Raw genomic sequence first — 24752 nt, 5'->3', positions numbered from 1 at the left:
TAATATTCTTCTAATAAACTAATTCTTCTTATAATTATCCTAATTATTCTTCTCCTTCTTCTAATACTTATATTAATATTGCAGTCATTACTCAGTACCACATCAGTACTGAATTGAATGTATGTAACCGTAAACCATGCCATATCATACACTAGGCCTATATTTTTGCCTATATATAAGTTTTTACCTAGTTTGACGGTTTGACCTATGCAAGAAAGACATGATATTGCTTTGGTTGAAGTGCGTGAGTCAGTACGGAACAGTGTATGCATACATTGCATAGTATTATGTCATCGTGGTCACCCTGAGTCCATGGTATTCCTACAGCTGTCTGTACTGTGGGTATAGGGCTGATAATAACACAGGCCTGTCACAGACTGTGTCACACCGTTTCCTGTTTTATGTCAAACCTATGGTCTGGATGTGTGTGCGTGCGCGCACACACACACACACACACACACACACACACACACACACGGTTTTTGTCTCACTTTGTTTTCAAGAAGATGATAGATGGAGTTAGTTAATTTTGCTTAAGCCTCTTGTTGAACTATTACATTTTGTCTATGCTCCGTGTACTGTAACATTTACTGCTTTTTTTAATTTACTACCTCATTTACTCTAGTCACGGTTTAGCTTTGACCAAAATTTTAAATTAAAACCCAATTGCTCGGTTTGAGTTTTAAAAACTGATTGTTCGGTTTATTTGAATGTTTAAGTAGTGTAGCCTTAACACACATACAAATGCACACAAGCATACACACACATACTAAATAATGCAGAAGGCAGACGCTATTGAATATAGTGTAGATGTTGGATTTGCATATTCCAGTATCTATTGACAGAAGTGCATTTTTAGTTTAGTGTATTTTTCGGTGCTGTGCCCACCTCAAAGTCCTTGAAGAACTTAATCAATTCCTTTCCCTTTCGATTGTAACCACAAAGATAAACTAACACATATTGCAATCTTATAAATCTGACAATTACTGACATACATTTTGTAGACCTGTAAACTAACAGAAGTGATCAGCATAGCCTCCAACCGTCTGTTGGCACTGTACACCATTCCATTTACAGTAAAAGTATCATGAATGTAACTCCAAGAGTGCCAGCTCATTGAGTAATCATTTAATCGGTTGGTTTGACGTTAGTTGACCAAGAAATAGTTGGTTGATTAGTAAATGTTCGTTTTTTCCTCTATATTGATTTATTTCCTGAAATAATAATAATAATAAGCATGCGAATAACTGAGATTTTGCTTTTACATCATTGTAGTTGGCAAACTTAGCATGATTTTACAGATTTGTCGATTACATCTAATGATTAGTTGATAAAATTCTTACTATAAGAGTCAACTACTGTAAGAAGTAATTTAGTGAAAATGGGCCTTCTTGGCATTCAATTCCATTCAGGTATGTGCTATTAGCCAGAGAAGGGCCATTTATTGTTTATCAGTGGTGTTCACGGCAGTACAATCAAGTCCAAGGTTAAATCACCGTCCATGTAGAGGGCGGGCGCTCAGTAAAGCATTATTCTCGTATGGCAATGTTTGTCAAGGGGAATTTAGGCTTTTTAATGGACTCACTGAGCTGATGAGGATGAGGTCTCCGAGTACCTTCACCCAGAGAGCTGTGCTGTGCGTGTTTCCCATAGAAGCCAGTCTTCTGCTCTGGGTTTGTCAGCCGGCGAGGAGCATCTGCTTCGGTACTGTTGCAGAGAGAGATGGGAGCTCTCTGCTGTTCATTTAGCCTGTGTTAATGTGAACTGTTTCATTACACTTATGGTTATGGTGCAAGGCTCATTAAACAGGAAGATGACAGGCTTACATAAATAATAATAAGTGTGCTTGTGTGTTTTGGTGCCCCTGAGCCAATCAAGTCCCTTAAGCGCCCTTAATTTTATGTGTGTGGTTGTCCTGCGTGTAGTTTTAACCTCAGCGTGATTTGGGCATGAAAAGAATGAGATATTCAGGGAACAGGAGTTTTGCACCCCCTGGGGAGAATAGAGCCAATCTGTCTGTTCTGTAAAACAAAGTACAGGGAACATGGGGAAATACTTACTTAGTGCAAACCTACATCTGTTGTCAACATTCCTCATACCGAACAAAGTTAGGAGGACAGATACTGTGTATATATACTAGGCCTATATTAAGTGACGTGTTGTTATTCGTCGCCGCTTGCAGAAGGAATCGAAATGTCATGTCCTTTCCTCTGTCAGAGAAGTACTGGCTATTGTGTGGTGAATGGTTAACCTCCATCTAGATGTATTAGCCAAGTGTTCATAGGCAATAAGGGCATTTAAGTATGGATGTGTGTTGAGGGTCCTTGGCTACACTTTTGATGGTTAACAACAGCCTGTGTGGTGCAGAATGCTTATGTACTGAAGTGTCGCATGCAGTCAATTGCTCTTGAACTTCATTGCTACACCAGTCTAGAAATGTCTTCTATGCCAGTTGGAATTAACTGCAATAGTATTGGTCGACGATACTAATGTGCACTAGAGATAATGGCGGAAATTATACATATCTTCAACATTTATTCCATCACATAATCACCTCACTAGATGTATGCTGCAGACTACTAGGCAGAGTTTCAGAAAAAGGTGTTTATTTAAAGTGCTGAATTAAGGCAAATAGTGTAAATTTATGACGTATGTTTTCCTGGGTCTAGGACTATAGTAAATAATAATAAAGAAATTGCCATAACATTTTGTAAAAATGTTATGGCATGTTATGTTCAGCCACGTGTTCAAAACAAAAGAAAGCAGCAAATGGAGATCCTTTATTTTCTCTAATAACAACCTAAAACATGAACCTTGGTTGAAAATACAGACGTTGTCAACTTGTCAGAGCCATCATCAATGTAACTAGGACATTAAGTACATTCAGCATGGCTAGCTCGTCCTTGTCATGCTGCGTCATTTGCTATGCAGAGCTACAATGAGAGGTCCAAGTTATCTAAACTCTTGTCTGACACTCAATTCTGAACCAAGAAACCTTTGTCACAAAGCAGTTAGTACAAATGGCCTAACCTGTCGTCAGCCACGTGTCAGTTTTAAGCACCCTAGTTCCGTATTCACCGTCGCCCACTTTTCTGGGATGATGACACTTGTTGCTATGGATACCATAGGCGACGCATCCACAACCAAACAAACGCATCACAGAGGCATTGATTACTAGGTGTGATGATATCCAAAATCCCCAAACAAAGTAGCCTATACAATTTAATTGTTTTAGTACTGTGTAAAGACGAGATACAGCATAAATGTCACTAAAGGTATTGCGTTGACTTTGCGTGTAACCTTTAGAAGCAGTTACCTCAGAAAAGGAGGCTTGATCTGGAGGTCAGTTCATGACATTTACTCTGTATCGTTTCTCTGTACAAATATGGCTTTACCACTTCAACCCATACACGATACAGTACTGCACTTTGTTGACGACAGTCCCTCAGGGACAGAAGCTCTCATTGAACGTACATATGACATATCGTTGTTGTCTGTTGGGAAGAAACCACCTAACTCAATTTTTAAGTTTTATTTATAACTTTCTTTTCATAAACCAATGCTATTGGACACCCTTTACGTCTGTGTGTTGTGATTCGGTCAAAACCTCTTAACTCCATTGGACCCTCAATATACTGATACTCAATATCAAAGATACTGCGCACGCGTTTCTCTTTCTTATTCGCCAAGTTTTCTGTCAGACAAGGACCTTTATTAGGACGTAAAGCATACAGTTGATGTGGATGTATTCATGTAACATGTTTTCCTCATTGTACATTTATAAACGAGATGGGAAGGCAAACACTTACGGTATTATCTAATTATTGTTTGTTGGTGATTAAAAGGCATTCCTTATATCCAGACGGTCTGAAAGACAAATAAATCAATGAACAGTGCAGGCGGGAGAGTGCGGTTTTATTTATTTAAGTTCTTATCTAAGGGGATTTACTCGCAGCACAACAAACATTTTTGAGTGGGTGCATGTTGATCTCTCCTTGCATAAGAAAAACTGTCATCAAAACTGTCTCATTGGGGAATGTTGGGCATGGAAAACAACTTTTCTGTGATAAAAAGCCCAAGTTTTTAACAAGCATAACTTTTTTTTCTATCATCATAGGAATTACTTTAAAGACAACCATCTCAACCATGACCCTGCGGGTTTAGAGAGGATTAATTTGCCTATGATTCACAAATATCTTTAGTAAATAAGTGAAAATCTTGCGATCCAATTAAACAAAATTATTTGGATTGTCTTTGTGTGCTTTGGCAGTGAAAACTCATTGGAGACTGTACCATCAACGATATCTAACACAAAAGAGTGTATGATCTATTGTGAAGCGGATTAAAAATAAAAAAGCCCATGAGTAAATTTAACTTTGTCACCTACATGACATGCAATAATGCACATGGTTGAAATCCTGTCCTGTTGAAATAACAGCCAGGTCTCCAAGGGCTCTATTTTTGTCCATGCTAAACCCCCTAAACTACTACTTATTTCTTTCCTATTTAAAAACATTTTTGAATAGTTAAAATATCCAGTCTACAAGCTCACAACGTGTCGATGTAGATTGGCTATTTTACGATAAAAAAACACCGAACTGCATCAAAAGTAATCAACAAACTATAAACAAACAAACAACTGATTTTGGCCAAATTGTCAAATAATATATGAAAGAGGCAAAAAATTAGCTTTTATCCAAGGCGCTTTACATAGATTGTGCATCAATTCACCCATTCACACAAACATTCATACACCGAATGCCGAAACCATGCAAGGCACCAACTAGCACATCAGGAGCAATTTGGGGTTCAGTGTCTTGCTCAAGGGCACTTTGACACTAACATGGGGGAGGCTGGGTTCGAACTGGCAACCTTGCGGTTACCATCCAGCCTGATGCCAGGGTCTGTGTTGGGAACCACTGTGCTGTCTGATGCCAGGGTCTGTGTTGGGAATGAGAACCACTGTGCTGTCTGATGCCAGGGTCTGTGTTGGGAACCACTGTGCTGTCTGATGCCAGGTTCTGTGTTGGGAACCACTGTGCTGTCTGATGCCAGGGTCTGTGTTGGGAATGAGAACCACTGTGCTGTCTGATGCCAGGGTCTGTGTTGGGAATGAGAACCACTGTGCTGTCTGATGCCAGGGTCTGTGTTGGGAATGAGAACCACTGTGCTGTCTGATGCCAGGGTCTGTGTTGGGAATGAGAACCACTGTGCTGTCTGATGCCAGGGTCTGTGTTGGGAATGAGAACCACTGTGCTGTCTGATGCCAGGTTCTGTGTTGGGAACCACTGTGCTGTCTGATGCCAGGGTCTGTGTTGGGAATGAGAACCACTGTGATTCCTGATGCCAGGGTCTGTGTTGGGAACCACTGTGCTGTCTGATGCTAGGGTCTGTGTTCGGAATGAGAACCACTGTGCTGTCTGATGCCAGGGTCTGTGTTGGGAATGAGAACCACTGTGCTGTCTGATGCCAGAGTCTGTGTTGGGAACCACTGTGCTGTCTGATGCTAGGGTCTGTGTTGGGAACCACTGTGATGCCTGATGCCAGGCTCTGTGTTGGGAATGAGAACCACTGTGCTGTTTTGAATTGGTGTGAGTAAGCTCAGGCATTTATTACACCATTTAGTTCTGTGATACAGTTATCAATTTCTTTGCTAAGTACGTACAGGTACGAACATGTTCGTACCGCCCTGTATACTCCATTATATAAAGCGGTTGAGCCCCATTGGTCCGGTTGCTATGCAACGCCTCCCTCCGTCACCACCAGCTATGGGATCTTTACAACTCCTCTGCATTTACCTTGGTTACAAGCAGGATTTTCAAAGCTCCATAACTCTGAAACTACAAGCGCTGTCCTTGGCGATCGATCCAAAGTCCGGATGTCATTTGTGACTTTGTCTCGCATCGCTCCCAACATGTAAACATTTCTGGCGAAAGGTAAATAGCGTGTGCTAATGCTGATGATAGCCGACCCTTACAATGAGAGTCTGCAGGCTGCTACACACCTGTTGCCCCGCCCAAACAAGCAAACGAGTGTGTGTCTCTCTCTCTCTCGCTCTCTCTCTCTCTCTCTCTCTCTCTCTCTCTCTCTCTCTCTCTCTCTCTCTCTCTGACGGCGCACTGTTAAATCGAGTCTATTATTCAGTAACGTTAAAATATTAATTGTGTTGTGTGACTGTTGGTGTCAATCAAAGCGTGATGTGCCACGCCCACACACAGTCTTGTATTTAGCAAAACGAGTTGAATCTCACACATCTTGTAGCAGAATTACCACGGGTTGGGGTGGTGGTGGGGCAGAGAGGTGAAGTTCCTGGCCGCCCACCACCACCACCACCGCGGGGAGACCAGAGGAGTTTGAATCTTCAGCGGTGCCTCTGTATCCAGCATGGCTGGATGTTCAAACAAGCTCATAGCTCGAGCTCGTAGATCTGCTATTTTATAGAAAATTGTCATGATGTAGAAGACATTTGATGTAGAAGACAGGTCTAAACGACTCTATAGCGTCAAAATCACTTCAGCCACTTGTCTTGAACCTTATTTGCTTCGGCTATTTGAAAATAGCCAATAGCCCTATACAAGCTTATAGATCTGCTATTTCACTTGTGTGAAGTGTGGGGCGCTCTTATGATCATACTGTACATCATCACATTCCGGCCAATCGTATAGCCCCTCCTATATACAGCTTTTAGTCACGTCTCACATTTGCCATTGACAATGAAAGGAGAATTTACGTCATATATGCCGTCGTCTTACATACTGTAAGTTGAGACATTAATTTGTGAAGAAGTATATTACATTTTCATTGGATGATGTACGAAGACAAGAGCACCCCTCACTTCACACGGGTGTGATTTCTATCCTCACATTCCGTGTTCAGCCCACGAAATCATCGAGGGGTACACCCAAACACACACAGCTGGGCATAGGAGGGGCCAGCACTCTAAAAATACTACTATACTATACCGGATGAACTTTATACTGTGTCCATTATAAACATTAATAGTTATAGTTAACCCAAAAATCCAGAAATAAATAGGGGGCCATCCTGTTGACAGTCTTCTTCACTGCTAAAATTCTTGTTTACGCAATAAATACCAGCCAATGGTCAATGCCATCCAACATACTGTAGGTAAGATTACATGTATGCATGTCAACTTTAGTGTGTCTCTTTGTTGAAATGGCATGTTTATTGCTGGCAGTTTGCAGTTGCAGAGAGTTATTCAGCTTTGTGAAAATCAAGAACGAACAAGGACATTTGAATCAAAACTCTTGATGGAAACAACTAGGGGAAAAGAGCCCAGATATGGAAAAACTCACTTTGATTATGGCAATCATTTGTCTAAGTTGTTTTCATGAACAGCAGAAGATGGTTGTGTTACTATTCCCGTTTGTTTTCACCCAGTGTTTTCATTCATTATGCATTATCCAGTGCAGACGCTATTTGACATACATTAATGTTGGACTGGTTTATACTTGGATTATGGTCAAACAACCCTACGATAATAATGCAATTGATATCACAGTTTTACAAATAGTCATAGCAACATGAATATTCCCAAATATGACTATAATCTAATTTATTTAACCACTTTCACTGCAGTCCCCCCCAGGGGTCTATACTCGGTCCCCTAATATTTCCCCCTTTCCAAATATTGCCAAAAATAGCCAATCTTCAGCCATGTAGAGGAATGTTCACCTGTAATGATTTGCCCCAGAATATGGATTCTAGAGTGCATGTGGTTAATTATTTGAAATGGTTTATACATTTGATCCCTGTCTACTTTCCAAATCTTAAAGATCACATTAAGCATGAAATAATGCAGTGTGCAAATCGAACGGCACCAAGCGTCAACAGGACAGGTCTGGATAACATACTGTACTGCATATCGAGCCAATACATTGCATAATTATTTACAGTAGCCTATACTGTAAAAGGAGAGTTTTTCAGTGGGTTGCATGCAGGGGTTGTGTGTGATCGGGAGTAATGCAAATAAATAAATTGCTTCCACACTTCCTCTTGCATTGATTCAATTGGGATAATAAACCATAGTTCGGATTTAATTATAAAGTTATTTTCTTTATCGATGTAGAGCAGCCAAATTACACAAAAGCAGCTCAGACTGCTTTGATTAAGTGAGCGGAGGAATTCCTGCCGCAAAATACACGGCCACTTTCTCAAAATGAAATGGAAAAGGAATCTATTCAGTGGGCCAAAATTGAGAGTGGCAGAGCATACAGTGATGAACCAGAGTTTATTCAAGGTCTAGATTCTTATTTAAGGATAGTGCCAATGGTCCGTGACCACAGTGTAAAACAGCACTGACTGGTGACAGAATGAGGCCTGGCAAGCTGTCACACGTTGGTGTTAGAATGAATGAAAAGAAATTAAATTCATGAATAAATAAGACGACTAATGATTAAAGGTTATTCTTGTTGTGCCATGTTTGCACTTGTAATGCTTGTTTATTTGTGGAAATTTATATATGTATATATATATATTGGGTTTGCAAATTTTAAAGCACTTTAGTTGTTAAGTGACACACAACAGTGGCAATGTTCTCAGTCTACTCGTTCAAATCTGAGGGTGCACAAATGGAAATGGAGCCAAATTGACCCTTTGGCTCCATTTTGTGCACTTCCAGAGTGAGAAGGGAACCATTTGCCTATTTTTATTATTTCAAACCTTGAACTCGATGATGCGAAGCAACACATTTTGACAACACAGGGGTACAGTTCAGCATATCGTGGGAGAAAAGCAGACATGCAGTCGGTTGGAAGATATTCTACGGTTTTTTGCTTGCTCCTTGATGAATATGTATTTTGTATGTATTTGATGTATTACCATGTGTTGTTCTAGTCGCTCTGGATTAAGAGCGTCTTTAAATTACACTCTTAGGCTTAGTTATACAGTCCTTCACTGTATTGTAATACTATCAATCCTAACACCACATGCCACCTTATTAATTTCAGCATAAAAGCTTGTTTGACCAGGGCAAATCATACAAGGAGCTGCTCGCCGTGACGATGCTAAAACACGACTGTTCAGCACAGTGCTATTTAAACAAAGGGTCTCCTCACACACGACAGGTGGGACAGTTATCTCAGTGTTTTCTCAATTGAGTGAAATCTCTCAGAGGTTGAAAAGACCCAGGTACAATCTGTGTAGTCATGGCAACATTGTTGTAACATGAATATGTAGTAAACCTGCTCTAAATATTGACTATTCATGAGCCGAGTGACAATCTACATTCATGTAATCCGTGTGCAAACATTGGGGACGAGATTGAGAGAGTTGAGATAACACCCTGGCAGTGTTGATTTATTCCAAAATCCCATGTCGGTGTTCAAAGCACATGCAGACTTTGTTTTGATACCAATGTGCCAATATCAATATGTATCTAATACAGTATGCGTTCTGCATGTTCAATAAGGGATCCCCAATACAGCGTCACTCATGTCATATAGTCTCGCAAAGCCAGACAACTATTCCGAAATCTCTGAATGCTGTTAGTATATATAGAGTCTGGTACTACACTTCCCGAAATAAGAGCAAGGAAGCTGGCATTTTCCGTTCGCGGAAATATATTTTAATTATATCTTTACATTGTATTTTTTTGTTTCCATTTCTGCAAGTAAGCTATAACTATGCTTAGATGATTTCGATTCATAAATTAAATCGATTTGCGCGACTGTAAAGACGAAACGGAAGTGGGGAGGAGGCTTCACTTCCACTTTATCACTTGCTCATGATCAGAGCATCCGTTCTCCAGACCAGTGGTTCCCAAACCTTTTCATGGGAAGGACCCCACAATTGACACTACAGTAAGTAGCCCACGGACCCCTAGTTGAAAAGACATGCCAAGGAAGGACCCCATAAGAGAAGATTGTTACGGCTCTATCTAGCAGTGATTCTCAACCCGATTAATTTCAAGGACCCCCAGTTTGACATGCATTAGTCCAGGCATTTAATGGCATTTCTATTGTTATGACCTGGCTCTTGAACCATAACAAAGGAGGAAGACACACGGCTGTTTAAAAGTGCATAAACTAATATTTATGCTGCCGCGGGACACCCAATTTATATTGTAAAATCAATGTTAATTTAACTCTGAGAGTGTACAAATGGAACCAAACAGACCCGTCAGGGTCCATTTGGTTCCAACCTACTGTATCATTTAGCTGGGGACCCCCTGGAACTCCCTCAAGGACCCCTGGGTGTCCCCGGACCACACTTTGGGAACCACTGCTCCAGACTGTATGACGGAAGCATTTGAAAATTGCGAGAGGCAACAGTCTGGCAACGCGGGCCTACTCATGTCATGATCGCTTTGTTTGCCGTTTCTGACATGCTTGTTAAACGTGTTCCCATGTCTATTCAGGGTGAATGTTAGAGCAGGTCCAGTGAAGTTGGCTTGGCTCTATAATTTAAATAACATTCACCGCCATACGCCACTCCCTCTCAACGTGGGCTCCAGGGACACTCGGGGGTCTCAGGGATTGATAGTTAGGAACCCTTACAGGTCTGTAACTTACACCAGTGCGCAGATAGAACCAAATGGACCCGTAGAAGGGTTCATTTATTTCCATTTTTACACTTTCAGTTAAATTAACATTGAGGGCCATATTTTTCCCATCTTAAGTACAGTACCATGTCTCACTGTAAAATAGGGGGCAGAGGATTTTAGTGTAGATTGGGGTCCCGGAGACCGGAGGTAGAGAGAGAATCACTGTATTATTGATAATAAACTTTCTCTGTGTAGTATGTAACGTAATAATAGGGTCCAGCCTCAGCAAATGCAATGAATAGGCATTTTGATTTGTTATGGGATGTAAATTTATTTTTATTTAATCATTTACTGCATAAGCAACGATAATGTAGTGGATTCTGTACTGAATGACCCGTCACTAAATAAATATCACACTAAGAATTAGAGCATAATATCAATACACACTCGTACTATATTATATTAGGGGGGGTCCACTCAGTCTTTATGAATCATTGATACGAGCCCCAGGTTACTCACATTAGCATCTGCTAGAGGCAAAGCAGAAGCAATAGATTCTGACAGACAGAATACATGAACAAGCTAGAGATTATCTATTATTTATATATTAACAAAATGTTACATTGGTCGTTCTGATAACAACAGCTAGTTGAATGTAGGTTCTGTTTAGCTATCCTGAATAAGCTATGGCTTGTAGTCTATACCTGCCTGATTATCAGGTATAGCAGCCTCCAATGAATGAACATTTTCCTGTTTAGTTTGTGATTTGAGTCACTGCTGCATATTGTAAATGGGGAGATTTTAACGATTAAGCAAATAACCCCATTTCTTCCTCAGCTGTTAAAAGGTTGAACAGACAACCTGTTCATGTATTGTAGCCTATTTATACAAGAACAATATCCTAGCCTATGTGCAGCTTGAAACGGCCAAACATGCTTATTGATGTTGACAGACTTGGCATGATATTATCTTCTCTTTTAATAAGAATCCTACAGCTTCCTACATCTTAATCGGATGACAGCAAACCCAAATCTAATTTATTCAAATTAAAGACAAATTAAAGGGATGTACAATTAAAGGCCACCTTCTCCAAAGAATTAGTCGTGCAAAAGGCCATTCAGATATGTCTGGTGTGAGTCTGGTGTGCTGCGCTAAGGTGATTCAGTCACATTATTTTGGTAAGTCTGAACAGGAATCATGTGTCTTTTTGTTTGTTCCTCGTTTGACTAAATTAAAGTCAGGGAAATGGGCTTCCATCTGAAGCTGATATTGGCCCTACTATCTTTGTGCTGTCAAACAAACAAAGCTTTTATTGTTCATGTCATGAAAACAGATGGCATATCAGCGGTATACTGTACGTTGTGTGATTTCATTTCTGTGTTGAAACGGTAACAGTTGTAAATCAGTAAATCAGTAAATAACCTCGTACAGTAGGTTGTGTGATAATTAATCCTACAGTAGTGCATACTCGTTATGCATGCTTTATTATTTGTAAACCACTGTGCCTTGCCAGTGTCATCAGTGTCTGCTTTTGTTCCGCGGTGCTTCATATGATGTCGCCTTTAAAAAGATTTCAGAGAATTAGCTTCACCATTTTTGAAGGACTTCTTTTTTCTCTCTCCTCCTCTTTGGGTATGTTCTATTAAATCAATATAAACTACATAGCTGTGAAGCCCACATGGATGTTTCTATCGCAGCCAAGGCTGTTGAACAAAAGGCTCTCATTCATTCTTCTAGATTATCATTGGGTAGAAGAGAAAAAATACACCCCCCCCCCACACACCTCCCATTCAGCCCAACATTGTGAAAAGCAGCTGCAAAGGATTCCGCGTGGCCTCTTCTTTTCTGAAATATTCTATTCGTGGAGGACATGTCAGGACATTGTGTGTGTGTGGCTCAGCCGCTTTAGGACATTTACCAGGGAGGAACACGGTGTACTCCTCCCGACATTGGCGTTGCGGTATACCTGCAACCTTCAGGCGGAGGACAGCACCCCTCTGACAGGAAGTGTGTAATGGAGACATGGATTCCGCTGCCGGGCCCGTGCTAGGCCGCGGAAGAGTCTAAAATCCCAGAGTTTATCCCTTGTTTAGCCCTGGGTTCCCTCCCTCAGACGCTCTGCAGGCAGCTTAGCCCCTGACTCTTGCCACCCGACTGGAGGGGGCCTTGACACCAGTCGGCGGGGAAACAGTAGAGAGCGGCGTGCCAGATCCCTGCCACCCCCCCCCCCCCCCCCCTGCATTCTCACAGCTGGGCCCATGCGCTGCGCCACTGCCTCGCTATGTCCCGCTCCTCTCTACCAGCAGGGCAGAATCTGCCTACGCCTGATAAGAACGTCGCCAAGGCTCGCAAGGACGAACCTCGGAGTGCTTCGAATGCGGCAGTTGAGGAATTAAAACTTTTTTTTAATTAGCAGCATGCGCACGCTGGCGCCCGTCAAGAGAGTGGACCGACTGGCTGCCGTCAGGTCTTTATTCAAGGCCCCGCCGCTCGTTTCAGCTCCCGAGAAGCGTCGTAGCGTTTCTGCCAGCGACGGCTGGTATAGAAATCGTATTTGTTTCCCCTTCAGATCGAGCGACAGATGCGAGGATAAGCGCCACACCAAAATGGCCCCGAATGACAGCCAGCCCGAAGTCTCTTCACTCCACCTCAGACTAAATGAATGTACTGAACACTATGGTTCCATCTTAGCCCTGTGTTAACTCTGTTGAAACATTGGCTTTATACACTTGCATTGCATCAGGATTACGAGTGTACGATTGCAGTTTTCTTTTAAATATTACATGTTTGCATACATTTACTTTATCCTTCATTGTGTAATAAATGGAGTCATGGAGAGTTAAGCTGCTTTAGCTGTTAAAAAAAAAGAAAACGTTCACTACACTCTATGGATGGCAGCACATGCACAGTGCAGTTTCAGATTATACATTCTTTTGAAACTGACTTTGTGTTCTCCATAGAGGTTGTTTTTATGTTTTTGTAGGAGATGCTCTTCCAACAGGGTTTGTGTTTAGAATGTTTGAGTAGTCAGATGACAGACATACTGTATGATGATGATGATGTATGACATCAGATCAGCCATAGCTGGATGGGTAGAGAGGCCGTTCTGCCAAACACATAACGCCCTCCCCCCGAACGCTCATCCTAACCATCTGAGCAGCCATCAGCTGCACGTAGCTGGAACTGAATGGCCTCCCTTAAACCATTTAAACCTGAGGACGATTCTACAAATGTCTTCTAAGTTTTCTGAAAAACCCATGTTTCGTCGTTGTTTTCATGTCAAGGACCCCCAAAAATATATGTAATTGCTCTCCGAAAAACGTTGTTTGTTGTAAAAACGTTCGCGCTGAAAGAATATATTCAAACATTTGGGCCACATTTTCACGATTTTTCAAAAATAGCAGACCTATAAACTCGTGCCACGCTATGAGCTTGTAGATCTGCTATTTTTGAACAGCTAAAGTACAACATAATGCACCAAACACCAAAAGGGGTTCCTGCCCAAAATGGGTTAAACCTGTTATGTTACGTTCTGTAAGTATTCGTACAGTATCGGGCTGTAAACGCAAATAAGTTTTGAGCACATAATGCTGCTTTTATTATCTGTGGCATATGGGGAGAGGAAAAACAAAACAAAACTCTGGAGTTATTTGGACGGATGATGTGCTTCACCAATATCCTGCAGCCTTTGGTCCTGTTGAGAATAAATATTCACATGCATTCCCGCTCTGTCAGACACATTCATTCAGAGGTTGATGCTTTCAAGTTGAATTGTGTTTCACTTACGGTTAGGATTTAATTCGGCAGCTTTAGTTTCCATCGCGGGGATGTGCCCATGGGGTACTGTTCCCCATCATTGAGGCTCATATCCTCTGTATTTTTGTGTCCGTCAAAAAGAGACGGGTAGAATTCAATGTGCTGCCTTGCCTTCCTCTCCATTGACAATAGGATATAAGGTAGATGGATGCTCATGTTTTTGTTCCGTGACGTGGATGGATTGCCTGAAAGTGACAGACATTGCTGGGCCTGGTAAATTATTTATTCTGAAACCAAAAATAAAGAATAAAGCTGAACCCATTTTAAGCTTTAAAGGGATGCCTATCTCCCCTCCTTATTTACATGCCACAGAATTGCCATGATGTGCTTCCAGCCAGAAAAGGAACAATGATTCCCATTCTGCAGGAACGCTGCTTTACAGCCATCTTTTAAATCTCTATACGAATAAGACTTCCACGGGACAAATAAGCATGTCAATCATACTTGTCAGGATTCCAATTTTCCCTTTCGGCTCTCCTGGAGCACTTGCGCTGTGCGCTGTGCTCCTTATCGTCTGTGAGGAATGCAGGCTCATGACACAAACCAAAAAGCAAGCCTGATGCATTTTTTCAGTCAGAGGAGACGGCTGACAGCGCCGTCCGCAGAGCCCAGATACCAGGGGGGTTGCTGGGAGTGTGTTTCAAATATGTGCCCGTGACCTGATATATGTTGATGCATGTTATGTTTTGCTGAGGGATATGAAGTGTAAAAAAGATCATACCTTGTTGTTGTTGTTGTTGTTCCATCCCAGCATTACCTTATACATTATCTTTCCGTCTGAGTGCCTGTGACTTGTTTTGTTGTTTCCAGAGGCAATACGGTACATGTCGTGATCACTGAGCATGGAAATTTTAAATATAAATCAAAAATACATATTTTTTACCGCCTGAGGATTATTGGATTTCTTTGAACGGGTTCGAGGTGTGAAGGAATGAATGGGCGAAGTTATATATACTACCGAAAATGGACGTAATCGCACGAGTCATACGCGTCTTAGATAGACGGACTTAATTGAATTAGGGCTGGGCGACGCGCTGAGACTCTGGAGGTGTGAGCTAATTCTATTGTTTACACCCCTGAGTCACTGTCACAAAACAAAGACAAACAACGTTCATTGGCTTCCAGGAGCGTGTTTGTCTTGATTGTCTCGCGTCGCCTTTGAAGTTGTTCATCGCTTTATGTTGTTTACTTATTCATGGTCTTTCTTTGCCTGAAATCACCACGGGGCTATCCCATTAGAATAATTTTAGCACCACGTGTGCAGCTGTGTATGAGCTGAGCACTAGATGTGTAATGCGCATCCAAACAGTATGTATACTATGTACATAAACGCTATATTCTGGTTTTGCTAGAGGAGTTTAAAGAGGAAAATCTTCCCTTTGAGTCTGATTTTAAAACCGCCTTAATGAAACATTTTGTTTAATTTCCAACCATCAATATGACGCGTTATTTTATTAATCGGCCTCCAGTTGTACAGGAATGCTCTCATTGCTCTTAATATGTCGGAAGACATTTTTATACCGGCTGTGGCATTTGCCAAACTCCCCTGGGACTTGGATTAAGCTGATGAAATGCAAAAGGACGCTTTTAGGGATTATGCTAATTGCTAATTGGTGTATCAGAAGGTGATTGTTTTTTCCTGGATAATTTGGATTATTGGCATTAGAGATTTGGGAAAGAGTTGACGTGTTGTGCCTTTCTAATGAGGTCATACCTTCCTGCAGCCATGTAACGCCTTCTCTTGCTGTGGCTAATGTGTGATATTTTACATCATTTATGCCCTGTGGCATGTGTACAAGCAAACAGACATGCATGTATACAGTATGCACACAGACACACATATCCCCTCGCAGTAAAATGTCTTGTTCAAATATCACCTTGCAGTGAAATTATGCTTGTTTTTAAAGATAGAATATTTTTGGTGACAGAAACCATAACTAGGTAAATTGAGAGGCTTATTCCTGTGTTGCAGACATATAAGCCAGTCTTTTATTTATTTTTTTCTGAGATTTCTCGTGAGCTGCACTATTCATTCCATGCATTTTAAGTGTGTCTGGGGTGACTCTGCCAAGTAAGTCACTTTCCACTCCAGTCGACCTCTAGTTTGTTTCATGTCTAAGAGACAAGAGAGGAGGCAGAATCTTAAGTATGAATTGATTTTTGAATAAGCATACTTTCACTTTAAAGCACCTGCAGAACATGCTGGGCCTGTGCTATGTGTCCAACGATGCCATTTTAATTGACTTGAGTAATGAACATGGATGGGCCTTTTGTCTCATTGACACAAGGTCACAATCCTAAACTGGTTCCTATGGTCTTATCGAAGGGCCAACTTACCATGAAAGTGCGTCTAAGCCGAGGTGAGAAGGTAGCTGCTGTAACTAATGGGTTTATTTAATTCAATTTATTGCTGCAGCCCCTGTATCATAGGAGGCATGCTGCCCACTGCAAGATTGAGCTTTCTCCATGAGAGAAACCGAGATTAGCACCCTTTTCAAAAGGGCAAAATTCACTCTCATGTCATGCTGGATTTTCTTGCCCAGATAGCTGGATGTATAAATCTGCAGAACTAAATAAGTATAGGTTTGCGGTGAAATGGGGCTCTCAAGCTTTTATTTTTGCTTTTCTTTTCTGTACAAGCCCTCTAATCAGCATCACATCGAGGCCATGCTCGCTGGGCCAGGAATCAGTAATAAATGAGGTCTTTGTAAACATGTCCACAGTTGGATGCAAGGGAGTAATGCCTTTTGATTCAAATGTGCCAGGCGAAAGGCACTCCTGCTTATTCTGCATGGCGACCGTTTAGGACTCACGTCTGTGTTTTTCTGTTATGCGTTTCTGGGGATTGTGTATGGCATTCTCTTGTCACAATTAGCATATTCTAATAATTAATTCCTCTGTAATACCATTATGGTGGTCACATGTCAGACCATATCAGCGTCTCACCACATTGTCTCCAATTAACTGTTTCTAAATTTCTGATGCAATCTGTAGAATATAAATGAAGTGCCTGAGCTGAGCAGCCCAGGGCTCTGTGTTGTCTCAACTCATAAATTGCTCTTTCTTAAATCTGTTTTGCTGTACACGTTGACTGTTTATTCTTATTTTTATTGAGCTAAACACATCTTGGGTAAACTCAACAAATGCTGTGGGGTCTAGAAAATTAACAATATCACAACATTACAACGCTGAGGAAGGCCGACTAGGCCGAAACGCGTAGTTGTCTGCTCGTCGGAGGTAAATAAAATCATGTGAAAAGGACATATATTGAGTGCTGGCATTGTCTTCATTCTAGTATACATCATGGAGCCTTGCACCTATAACTAACCTGGAGTGTTGCAGGTTGTCTGCCCTGGCAGTACTCTTCTCTTCTTACATAATGAATGTACCATGGTGATAATTAGTTATTAGTTAATGAGGGATGCCATAGGGAGAGGGATGTCACACATTGAGTTTAATCAATTTAAAGTTGGTTTTAATTGGCATGTTTCTTGCCTTATTTCATAGTTCCAGTCTAGTTTGGCAGTGTCCTGTTATAACAGTTGCATCTTCACATTATCATTCAGAGTATCATTGTCATTCATTATCATAGAGGCTGTCTATTTCAAGATATCTTGTGGTGCTAAATAATATACTTTTCATATAATATCTATAGGTGCTATTTCCTTTGTCTATAATAGTAATGATTGTTTGGCATGCAGTACTTCAACTTGTTGTGTTGTCTGGGTGCTTGTGCTACTCCTATCACTTTGGGAAGATTTGACAGCCCAACTGTGTAAAAATGATTGAATAAACAAAACAAAACAAGACAAAACAAACCAAACCCTGACATATTCTGCTACTGAGTTCCCCATTGATTTATAATGTATGCCTTCATGTTGTAATGTAACCAAATTACAAACGCATGATGGTACATTGGTACAGTCTCCTAACCTTTACCCTCCAGTGTTTCACTGGGGAAACGGCACCTATTTATAGGTGCACCCACTGCACCTATTTCTGTAGTAGCTGGAAAAACTTTCACTCATAGGAAATCAAATATATCCTGCTCAACTGAGAATTTGATGTAAAAGCAAAGTTTTGGTTGTGGTGACACTATTGCCCTGAAGACTGTCAACAAAACCTGGAAGCAGGAGAGCAGATGTATTGAATATTGGTGTATTGAAGTTACTAGTCCTATACCCATTCGAATATATGAACACAGCGGTTTTCTTAATTTCCAGATTTTTTTTTCATTTCCTGAAAAATGAACATTCTGGAGCAGATAGATATATAGGTGGCCCATATAGTGCATCATAATGGAAGCGTGGGTTGCACTGAACCGTGGTTGACATCAAAGAGGACATGTGCCATGATACCCACAATATCTTTTATTTTCCTTTGCTTTGTATTTTCCCTTGCTTTTGTACTGCTTCCCCCCCATCTACCTCCCACACAATCTACATTTAAAAGCCATAACAATGTCCACCACAGGTTCCGTTGACTTTTAGTCAGTTGCTAAGAGGAGTTGTCCTGGTTTGAAAATTAATGTAATCGTTCAGTCTCGTCCTGGTTAAATAAAATGCTACTGTAGGTCTGAGTGACTGAGTCTCGTATTTGAGTAGTGCAACTACTCCTAGACAGCTATGTGTGTCCCTGGGTCCCTGGGTCTGTCAGAGCACGAAAATAGCGTTATAGCGTTTGTTCACCACCAAGTGTCACTGTTGGACAGCCTAACACACAGACACACACATGCCAGGGAGGAGGGCTAGTACAGTACAGTACAGTACAGTACAGTATGTACTGTTAAAAACAAAGATCTGATCTGCAAGATCACAACATGTCGCCTTCGCAACACGTTGTGAGATAGTAGATCGGCTATTTAAATAAAAAAATATATATATCTAAATATTGCTTTGATGCTCATATTATCCTTAGGAAGTATTAAGTTGTTTTTATTATAATATGCATTCCATAGGGCTGGACCACAGCTGCAATTTTCAACTCCAGATTTTTTCATAATGGGATGAATATAGAGTTGCAATACCCTCCATTGACTCCCCACTCATCCAATAAATATAATTTTTATATAAGTTATTCATGCATCCCTCTTTTATCCATCCGGCGAGGCGGGTCGCCGCATTTTGGGAGCACCAAGTAACTTCTCCAGGTGCTCCTCTGAGTAGCCTACTAGACCAAAAAAGTTGTGTGCAGCCCTGCCTATATCCACTATACGGTACATGCTTTAAAAATAACATATTGCCATTCATGTTTAGAAGTTTGGTGTAATTTCATTGACACCTCATTTAATTAGACTAAACATGCAAAATGAAAACAAAACGAGATACAGCACTGCAAACACAAAGCAATTAACAGCATTGCTATGTAAAATAGGCACTTCATGGCTCATGACAGAACGGGTGATTGTTTTCCCGACGCCTGTTCTAATTATTCTAGGTAATACCTATAGGACGTGCACGGTAGGTGGATGTTTTCAAATTGCGTGCTTCAGCGCAGACTGCAGAGGTATAGAGGTACATGTCCCCGTAGATTCAACTGCTGTCACCTACACTACAGCATACTGTACATGGGCAACTGGTGGCCCGGGGGCCACATGTGGCCCCCACCTTCACTTAATGTGGCCCTCAGGTTAATATCAGAATACTGATATATTATTGATTTCAGCTGTTACAATTCCAAACATGTCAACATGAGCCGCTTTTGTACGTCCAATGTGTTTGGAATTAGTTCATAAAAGTAACATAACTAAACTCAATATAACTAAATTAATTTGAAATTAAATAAAAAAGTTATTTTAAAATAAATTGCCAATTTTTATTCGGGATTTCAATTCAAATATAGCCGCGCGACGCGTTTTGAGCTTGTAGATGGGCTATTTTTTCTACGACAGTAATATGCAACGTGGCCCTCTGGGAGTGTGGAAAATATAGTGGCCCTCTCCCTCGTCAAAGTTGCCCACCCCTGCCCTACAGTATAGCTACTAGCTTTGGTTTATATTCAGTAGAATGAAATGTAGGAGAGAGATGGCAACAATCATTGGGTAATATTGAAGGTGGGTTAAGTGAAATATTTTTGGCCGAAGGCACGGCCAAGAGACTTATGTGTTAACCCCTGTCCATCCGTGTGTGTGTCTGTCTGTCCGTCCATCTGTGAGCAGCTAATCATTGGAGTGATCGGTGCAGAACTTTGCATGCACACTCCATGGAAGCCAAGGAAAAACCTCTGCCCCAAATAGGCCTGATACTATAGCGCCACCAGGAGGCCGATATTACGTCTGTAGTCTCCTACAGACGTCCAAACATATCATGCAAATTATTGCTCAATCCTGATTGGCTAAGACTAGCTTCCACGACAATCGGATGCAGTGTGTCCGATTTGGCTTTTTTGTAATTTTGGGTTGAAAGACAACATGTTACAGTTTGCCAATGGCACTATAGAAAATGGTGGTTAACACATGCAGCGAGATTCAGAGGGCGAGTTGCCTATTTTAAGATGCCATTCCTACTACTGTACATAGTATACATACCTCTGTCCTTGGACAACATACTACACATATTCCTGTATAGGCTATTGCAGTACCACTTCAGTTCAGTCTGGTTCATGTTTCTAGGCTACTTGCAGCCTGAAATACTTTATAGAACACACAACAGATTTGAGTGACTGTTTTTGTTTTAATCTCCCCGCAATTTTTGCAACTCTTTTTCCCACCCAGTGTCAATTGACTAGTGTAATCCTGGGCACTACGCTCCCTCTGCAAACTTGGGGAGAGCACCGGACTGACCTCATGCTGCCTTCAATGCATGAGGAGTCAATTTCCCTGGTTGGACGTATAGCGCGTGGAAGGAACACATTATTCAAACCAGTTGTCTGTTTTCTGACATCAGTATTCACTGTATATATTCTATATTTAAGTATTTTCCCCCCACCAACCATCTATAGCTTTAGTGTTGCATCTTGGCTTTGGAATTTTTTAATCATCACTTAAGCACTATACTTTGGCATACGACAAATAGCTAAAATAGCTGATCTTACAAGCTCACTGCAACAAGGTTTTTAAAATAAGATCATGGACACCATATAAGGACGCCAGGCTTAATGTGCGGCCGTTAAAATACCTTTATACAGTGAAATATATTTAAACAGTGATTTATTTTTTACATTATTATACACATAGGCCCTATAATTGTATTAATACAATTGTAAGCTGTTGGCCCCATGCAGTCATTGCAGTCCACAGGTTGAGAATGGGCTGTGCTTAGTGATCCGGAACAGAAGCATGACTGTCTGACTATGAACGTCACTACTGTATACTGTAACTACAGCCCCCGGCTGTGATTTCAGGCTCCTTATTGTGTTTATGTTTCAGATGGGTTTCCACTGCCTCATGCTTAATTCATAATCCGTCGCGATGCCAGCAGCGTCGACGCCGCGCGCAGTGAGCTTGTAGATCTGCCATGATTGGCGTGCGACACCGTCGTACGACTACATATTTACAGTATGTGGCTTATAGCTGCGTTCCGACTGCAGTTCCCTAATGTCTTGATTTAATGCACTCTCAGAGGTCAGATATTGTGCGGCTATAAGTAGTCTGCCCCCCCCTCCCTCCCCCCGACCACCGTCCCATTAATAACTGCAAATATATCGGGGGCACGCTGACAATTTCTTCCCATTGCATATACAGTAGGAGCGATTTGGAATGGCGACATAAGGGACATCTTTATTACAGAGCGGGAAAGTGGATCGTCCAAACACTAGTCTGTTTTCCCTCCCTTTAATCACATGTCCAAAGCGTGTGGTCCGTGTCCATACTAATTAAATGCACAGTATACATTCCCAGTGACATTGTTGTATTTGCTTCCCATTAGAGGCCTCCTCCTGAGGCCCTCCACTGATTTATGTATGCATGTACAGAATGAAATATCACAGCAGAAGAGATTGGCCCGATTTCCTCCATCCTGTACAGTGCGAAGAAACGTTAAGTTAACGTACTATTGCCAAATATGGCCATATTGAAGTCAAACGTGTGGAGAAATGTGTGAACGGCGGAATAGGAAAATGTGACAGTCACAGATATCAACTCCCCTGCCAGAGTATCGTGGCTTAGCAGCGGTGGGATATTCAACACAAACATATCAGATCTCCTTTCATCAAAGGATGCGGATGCGGTCAGACAGAAGAATTATTATTGTTGTCAGCACGAGTTTATCTTGATATAGCCCCCGAATAATCAACTTTACCCAGCTTGCACATTTGATTTCATTCAAGCATGCAACGGTTGCCGGGAAAACCTGTGCAAAGCAGACATCGCCCCCGGGCTGCAGTCATGCATGATGCAATAGCTGTGGCTCACATGCGAAGTGCATATGGACCATATTCACTGACTGTTTGAAAACAAGGATTCTCCCATGCACTGTGTGGAAGTTTATTGCAAAAAAACAAACAAAACAAATTAAAATACACCAGTTAGTTCCTCGCTGTTTATGGTTGGTAGATTTATATATATATTTTTTCATAATTTTCATGTTGAGAAAATGAGTTTTGCCAAGAGTAGAATATTAATTTCACCCCTTTTAGAAATGAGTAGTGTAATGAGAAGTAATCAAAGACTTGCCTTTAATTGCATACATGAACAAAGGAATATTTTTGTAATGGCGATCAGCACCATCAAAGTTAGTGGAAGACTTAATGCAAATAGGATCCTTGGAGAATAAGTGTGTGTGTGTGTGTGTGTGTGTGTGTGTGTGTGTGTGTGTGTGTGTGTGTGTGTGTGTGTGTGTGTGTGTGTGTGTGTGATATGCATGTGCATGCATTTGTTTCTGAATGAGGACAATGGTGTGTGTGTGTGCAAGAATGTTTGTGTGTGATATGCATGCAAGTGCATGTTCTCTGTGTGCGTGCGTGTTTGCGTGCGTGCGTGTGTGTGTGTGTGTGTGTGTGCGTGCGAGCGTGCGTGTGTGTGTGTGCGTGCGTGATTTTTCTGCATGTGTTTGTTCTGAATGAGGACAATAGTGTGTGTGTGTGTGTGTGTCGAGCACGTGTCTGATTCAAGCTTTTTTTCCAAGGAAGATGCAACATGTTGGCCTGCCCTTCTACATAATCAACATCATTAGCCATTCTATTTTCTCTCCCCTTGCTATTAAAAATGAACAACCCCACTATGGCTGCAAAACTTGGCAGCCGGGACTTGGTCTTGATTCGCAGGCGAACCAATAAAATGGTTTAGTGGGGGCGGGCATTCTCTCAGATGTTAAGACGTATGAATTATGCACAAACCAGCTATTCCAATATTTATCAGTACAGTACATGAATATTATTTGAATGCATACACGGAAATCATGCCGATTAAATTACGGTAGTCATATATTTTCAGCTTAAGAGTGATTGATGGCTATAGCTGCGTCGTGCATTATCAGGGTATTATTAGGGTTGTATGCTTGACGACTTTTTATGAGTCGTTACAAAAGGTCAAAACGTCTTGAGTGGCATGAGCAATATCCGATCGTTCAACTGAAGTAATCTCATTACTCCAGTCAGTGTACACTCACAGCAACTGAAGTCAACGCTGCAGGAACGCCATCGGGATAGGCTATAGTGAGTGTTCTGGATGGATGTTGTGGTGTTATGGCTATAGTGAGTGTTCTGGATGGATGTTGTGGTGTTTTTAGGATAGGCTATAGAGAGTGTTCTGGATGGATGTTGTGGTGTTATGGCTATAGTGAGTGTTCTGGATGGATGTTGTGGTGTTATGGCTATAGTGAGTGTTCTGGATGGATGTTGTGGTGTTTTTAAGATAGGCTATAGAGAGTGTTCTGGATGGATGTTGTGGTGTTATGGCTATAGTGAGTGTTCTGGATGGATGTTGTGGTGTTATGGCTATAGTGAGTGTTCTGGATGGATGTTGTGGTGTTATGGCTATAGTGAGTGTTCTGGATGGATGTTGTGGTGTTATGGCTATAGTGAGTGTTCTGGATGGATGTTGTGGTGTTTTTAGGATAGAGTGTTCTGGATGGATGTTGTGGTGTTTTTAGGATAGGCTATAGTGAGTATTCTGGATGGATGTTGTGGTGTTTTTAGGATAGGCTATAGTGAGTGTTCTGGATGGATGTTGTGGTGTTTTTTTGGTTTGGTTTTAATTATGCACTGGAGCATTGTTTATGCGTCAAACCGGGCCTCGTTCCAGAATCATTGATTGGCAAAAAACACCAAAGTGGATGCAGAACAAACGGATCACCCCCTTTCTCAGCCGGTCCACCATGAAAATAATTTCCAGCATGGTTTGGGACACACAATGAGCTGTCTTTTAAGTTTCATCCTTCTGTTCCCATGTCAAATTGGGTTGAGCTGTGGAGTGTTTAACCTCTCCACCCCTCCCCGAATCCCACAGGCTCTGGCAGGGAATATCCTGAGTGAAATGAATGCAGTGGTTGGTGAG

The 24752-nt window shown here is 41.4% G+C and overlaps 1 protein-coding gene across 1 annotated transcript in view; it reads left to right on the top strand.

Moving 5' to 3' along the window:
- hs3st4 (heparan sulfate (glucosamine) 3-O-sulfotransferase 4) overlaps positions 1-24752 on the top strand; it is a gene marked incomplete at its 3' end in the record, with an annotated part of 102714 nt that overhangs the window by 1028 nt on the left and 76934 nt on the right. The window lies entirely within an intron of this gene.

This window comes from Protomyctophum bolini (genome assembly GCF_963924005.1).
Source record: "Protomyctophum bolini genome assembly, chromosome: 11".
Lineage (NCBI taxonomy): Eukaryota > Metazoa > Chordata > Actinopteri > Myctophiformes > Myctophidae > Protomyctophum > Protomyctophum bolini.
Note: the sequence above shows the minus strand (reverse complement) of the source record. Positions and strands in the feature narration are given on the sequence as shown.